At 41.7% G+C, this 6000-nt stretch overlaps 1 pseudogene; it reads left to right on the forward strand.

Annotated features, from left to right (window-relative positions):
• The window catches only part of LOC127677611 (murinoglobulin-2-like), a 41094-nt pseudogene extending 36055 nt beyond the window's left edge, over window positions 1–5039 (forward strand).
• The last annotated feature ends 961 nt before the right edge of the window (window positions 5040–6000 follow it).

Below are 6000 nucleotides of genomic sequence, written 5' to 3' on the forward strand. Positions count from 1 at the left end.
CTGATTTCCAGAGTGGTTGTGCCATCTTGAAATTCTACCAGCAGTGGAGGAGTGTTCCTCTTTCTCCACAGGAGTTTAGCGAGATGGTATGTTCCTCTAAAGGGGAAATGCAATGTTCGAAAAGAAACCTTCCATGATTCTAGCCACCCTACTTTGCAGTAAAGTTCTTTTCCCTTTCTCCTTTCTATACACAGTCCCTGTTGTGACAGTAAAACCATCGCTGCATGCTTCTGCCCTCTTGTTGGGCTCTGTTCTCAAGGTGGCATTAGAGCTCTGGAGATCAGGAAGGATCTTGTGACAGACATCCTTTCTGGTCATGAAGTACACTTCCCCAGACTGTGCCACTAAGGAGCCAGGCAGTGAAGGACAACACTAGAGAGTAATTTTTTCTGTTTAGTAAGACTAAATCAGGACAGGCATTTGGCTTGTCTCGATGGCTCTGCAAGGGCAGAAGCAATTTGTCAATGGGAGTAGGGCATAACCATGGGAATCGGGGACAAAGGAAGAAAAAGAATAAGTGCTGAAAGCAAAATCTAATTTGTATTTGTATTTTCTGCTGGCTAGAGGGCATTTGCATATGCTCCAACACTAGAAGGAAAACCATGTGAATGTTTTTGACTCTCAAACGTATTGTATATTGAAGCTTGAAATAAAATCTAGAGATCTAATAATTACAGACAAAACCTCAAGACACTTTGTCACAGCTAGAAGTAACTTTGGGAAGAGCTCAACACCTTCCAAATGGATGCTATCCTGAATTATTTTATTCATTCCTATTAGGACACTGTGGTGGCCCTTGATGCACTGTCCAAATATGGAGCAGTTACTTTTTCCAAACGCCAGAAATCTTCTTTGGTGACCATCCAGTCTTCAGGGCTATTTTCCCACAAGTTCCAAGTAGAGAACAGTAATCGCCTGTTACTGCAGCAGGTTCCATTACCATTTATTCCTGGGAACTACACCATCACTGTGTCAGGGGGAGGATGTGTGTATACTCAGGTAAGATACTTGGAAGTTGTGGTTGTGGAGCTTGGAACCTCCTTCCCCAAAATGGAAAGTCTGACTTTGCCTACCTGCACACATTATGCTCAAATTGGGAAAAATTGACCCAAGGACACAGTGCAATGGAGGTGAAATATTTCTGTTCTCTACTTGTCAGACTACACTGAGATACAACATACACTTGGAGAAGCAGCAGTCTGCATTTGCTCTACAGGTACAGACAGTACCTCTAACTTGTAATAACCCCGAAGGTCACAACAGCTTCCTGATCTCACTAGAAATCAGGTATGAGATGGGCATGAGTCTCTGTCTCTGTATGTGCATCTACCTCTGTCTCTGTCTCTGTCTCTAAGCAACTACAGAGCTGCCTTCCTAGAACTCTTCATGGAAGATATTCAAAGATATCTAAAATGGGTCTCTTCATTAACATTTTGCTTTGTAAAAAAATGAATAAAAATACTGGACTTCAACAAAGTGAACAATGAAGAATTATAGAATTATAGTTTCTAATTAGTCTACTTTTAGGGTTTCTTTCTTGCCCACTATCATAACAAAATAATACATTATTCTTTTCCATGAGTAATTAACATGGATTATTTTTCTTCATCAACAAAGAATAGCCTTCCTAGTCTTTTAAGATTCCATTTTTCTAAATGGAAAAAAAAGAGATATTCACTTCTTCTGACACTCATCAAAAGCTTCATACAAAATATAACCAGCAACAGGGTCTAACTGCAGAAACACAAGGGCTCTTGGATGGAAAAAATACATCAATACCATGAGCTATCATCGTGTGTGTGTGTGTGTGTGTGTGTGTGTGTGTGTGTGTATGTGTGTGTGTATGTGTGTGTGTGTGTGTGTGTGTCACTTACATGCCAGCACATGTGGGTGTGACAACAGACAATGCCAGCCGTCAGCCCTCAGGCTCCAGTCATACTTGTTTTTGATATTAGGTCTCTTACTGGCTCAGCAGATGCTGCTGGCTCACCAGCAGACCTGGCAGATCCAGCCATTTTAATGCACTCTCCAGATGATATTGTTATGCAGTCTAATTTCAAAACTATTTATATTGACAATGAAGGCCCTATATTTTAAGATACGAAAAAATAACACAGGCTATATCAGGAATTACTGAGGACCTCAAAGGAGGCTAGAGTCAAACTATTGAAATGATTCCTGTCCACTTCTCTGATCTTTAGTTACACAGGGAGCCGTCCAGCCTCCAACATGGTGATTGTCGATGTGAAGATGGTATCTGGTTTCATCCCATTGAAACCAACAGTGAGAAAGGTAAGCAGGCAAAGACAAGATGTTTGGATTCTCTGAATCCTTGGACACGGAGCCTACCAACAATAGCATAATTATGTCAACCCATGTCAAAGCAATGTTAGCACTAATTTAACACACTTGGATTTTGTTAAAATGCAGATATAGATGTGGATTGTGATAGAAACCAGCATAAGAAGCATAAGAAAGGTGTCTGGGTTCGTTGAGTCCACAATATAGCTAACAATAACTTTTAAAGTGTAATGAACTTGGCCAATAAGGATTCAGGGGAAAAAATTAAATTCCAGAATTGTAGGCATAGTTTTAGATGTTTTGAGAACTATGAAAATTAACAACAAGCGATGGTCGATAGTAGAGCACAGAGAATATGGGAAAAGTACTACCAAATGGGTGACTATTTTTATGTTCAAACAAAAGTCAAAAAACCTACTACTAGGTCAGGTTATATTCTGTCTGGCCTTTAGTAGAGTAGCATTCACAATTTTGTAAACATATTTTCATTCTTATTGGAAAAGTGTCCTCCCATTCATTGAAATAAATTCAATAATATCACCTTTCTATCACCTTCAGTCCCACAGCTCATTTACCTCTCTCACCCACAAGGCCTTGGCTTTTTCAGTAATGTGGGGGTTTTCTCTCATTTTCAGCTTGAAAGATTAGAGCACGTGAGCAGAACAGAAGTGAGCAACAGCAACGTCCTGTTATATCTGGATCAGGTGCGATTCCTTCCCGCCTCCCTAGACGTGACGAGGTGGATAGTCCTCCATCTATGTAGGTCAGGAGATGGTGCTTCCCGGGTCCCTACACTTACCAAGGTGAATAGTCTTTCTTGATTCTAAAGGAAGCCTTTAGAATTAGAGGCACATCACCTCATCTGACATGATACGTTGAGTTCTTTTCCTCTCTCCTGGAGATATGACTCAGCAGTTAAGGGCATTTACTGCTCTTTCAGAAGACCAGAATTCAGTTCACAGAAGCCGTACCAACACAAAACTGCCTGTAACTCCAGTTCCAGGGGATCTGATTCTCTCTCCTGGGCTCCATAAATATACACACATACAGCACACACACACACACACACACACACACACCACCACCACCACCACCACCACTACCACCACCACCATCATCATCATCAACAACAACAACAACAACAATAATAATAATAATCTTCACACTGTCTTTCCGCACTGTTGGTTTCCTGAGACTCCATTGCTGACTCAAGTCAGCAAGTCAAAGGATTTAATGCCTCTCATAATGGAGAAAGTCAAATATCATACATTGAGGAGGAATATGGATTTTTGGAATGGTTTAATAGACTGGAAAGGCTTCATATTCTCCCAGAAGCCTCCACCTCAGTTTCTCAAGTCCCCAGTTTAAAGTTCCTATCACCATTTCACCATCCACATAGGTGTGAACTTTTGGAAGACCTTGACTGTGAGGTTAGCTGCTATCCAACAATAACTGAGTCGTGCTGAAGAAAAGCCCTGGCCCCTCTCGTGAGTCTGGATCATTTTTCTCTCTTTCCCAGGTGACCAATCAGAAACTGACTTTCTCCTTTATCATTCAACAAGACATCCCAGTAAAGAACCTGCAGCCTGCCATCATGAAAGTCTATGACTACTATGAGACAGGTGAGCAAGAGACAGTGGTGGACCCTAAAGAGACTTGTTGCTTTTGTCGTTGTTTTGGTTTATTTTTAAGTATGTAGCAAAGGCAAGCCCAAATTCTCAGTCCTCCTGACTCAGCCTCCCAAAAGCTTATATTATAGGCATGTGCCATCATACCTACTACTAAAAACAATTGCTTTTCAGACACTGGCCCATTATGTAGGCCAGACAACCATTTATAAATTTCTAATTTATTCAGCCACTGATGGCTTGTTCTTGTCTAAGCAATCACGTGGGATCAAACATGTCCACATAACCCAAGTTATCCAACACTTTACAAAGTAGAGTCCCTATGTTGAAAGACACACAATTCTTCTTATGAATACAGCAATGGGAAGATGATGAGTTGTACAAATAATTACAGTAGGAATCAAAAGGGGAGAGAGATCTGTAGTCTGTGTGTACAGTGATGGCCAAAGAAAGAGAACAAAGCCAGGGGTGGGGAATTAAATGGGGATTTTTCTGTCAAGTGAAGAGATATACCAGATGTTTCAGACTAGAATTCAAGAAATATTGAAGGAAAACAGAAACAGCACAGAACCTGAAAGGCTACACATCTACAGGGATCGCGGCCTGTACTCGGCTTACACAGTGTAGGAGAAGCACACTTTGACTTTCCCCACAGGGTAAATGATTACAGTATTGGTGTACATTTGTTTCTTTATTTTGTGAGAGGCTGGCACATCATAGTGCCTGTGGAGGTCAGCAGGCCCTTTGGGGAAATGGGTTTTCTCCGTCTCTCCTGAAGACTGAACTCACTAAGGTTGTTGGGCAAGGCAGCAAGCACCTTTCCTCACTGAGCCATCTTGTTGGCCCAGGGTAACAGTGTCAACCAGTGCCTTCAAGGGCAGAAAATCCTTCCATTGGTTTGTCTGATGATCTTTCAGCAATCATCCAGGTCCTGACTGAGGAAAGTGGTCAGTCCCGAGACATCACGCACCCTCCACAAAATCCTCTCTCAAAAACTCCCATTCTCACATTTGAATCCCATGTCTTTCAGATGAAGTGGCATTCGCTGAATACAGCAGCCCCTGCAGCTCAGGTGAGCACCTAGCACTCCTCACATAAGCCTTCCTCTGACCTCCTTCCCCTCAAAACTACCCCGACCTTTCCTTAGATGAGCTCAGACAATTCTCACTGACTGAAACCACAGAAATGTGCACCCTTGGGTTGGCATACTAACCCTGGCAGAGTGCTCTAACTTCCTTTCAAAAGGGTACAGTAGCTTATGGTAGAAAATCTGAAACTATGCGCACCTTTGGATTGGCGTACTAACTCCAGAAGAGTCCTCTAGCTTTGTAACCAAAGGGTATGTGCACTTATGGTAGAACATCTGAAGGATCCCATTCTCCACCGTGGCCGGTTTGCTTTCCTGCAGAGAACCTTGCTCTCTGTACCCAGTAAGATTACACTCACTGCATGTGTGGTTTTCTTCTCTTCCCCTACACAGACAAACAGAATGCTTGAAACTCCTCCTATCTGTGGACAAGGCATCGCTGGAATCCCCAGACCCAGGAACCTTCAAAATGGTGATTTGGGTTTGTCTCTGAAATAAAAACGCTGAACAATCTTGATAAATAAATGCATAATTCAGGCTGGAGAAATAGCTTAGTGATTAAGAGCACTGACTGCTCTTCCAGAGGTCATGAGTTCAAATCCCAGCAACCACATGGTGACTCACAACCATAACAAGATCTGATGCCCTCTTCTGGTGTGTCCGATGACAGCTTCAGTGTACTTACATATAATAATAAATAAAGCAATAAAAAACAAAAGTAAATGCATAATTCTCAAGAATCTCTACCTGTGATTATTTCTTCACTTAATGCAAATTTACTCTGTGTTCAGTTAGTGTTTTGCCCTATACCCCACATTTAAGGTGAACAGAAATGACATTTAAACAGAAGATCATGCACTGTGAACATGGTAAACACTTTACAACTGCTTCAATAAAACTGTGTTCCGAAATTGAAGCACACCTTAGCTACATAAGAAAATCATGATGGGTGTATTAGTGAACCAAGACTATACTGCAAGCAAG

The sequence above is a fragment of the Apodemus sylvaticus genome, chromosome 2, assembly GCF_947179515.1.
Source record: "Apodemus sylvaticus chromosome 2, mApoSyl1.1, whole genome shotgun sequence".
Lineage (NCBI taxonomy): Eukaryota > Metazoa > Chordata > Mammalia > Rodentia > Muridae > Apodemus > Apodemus sylvaticus.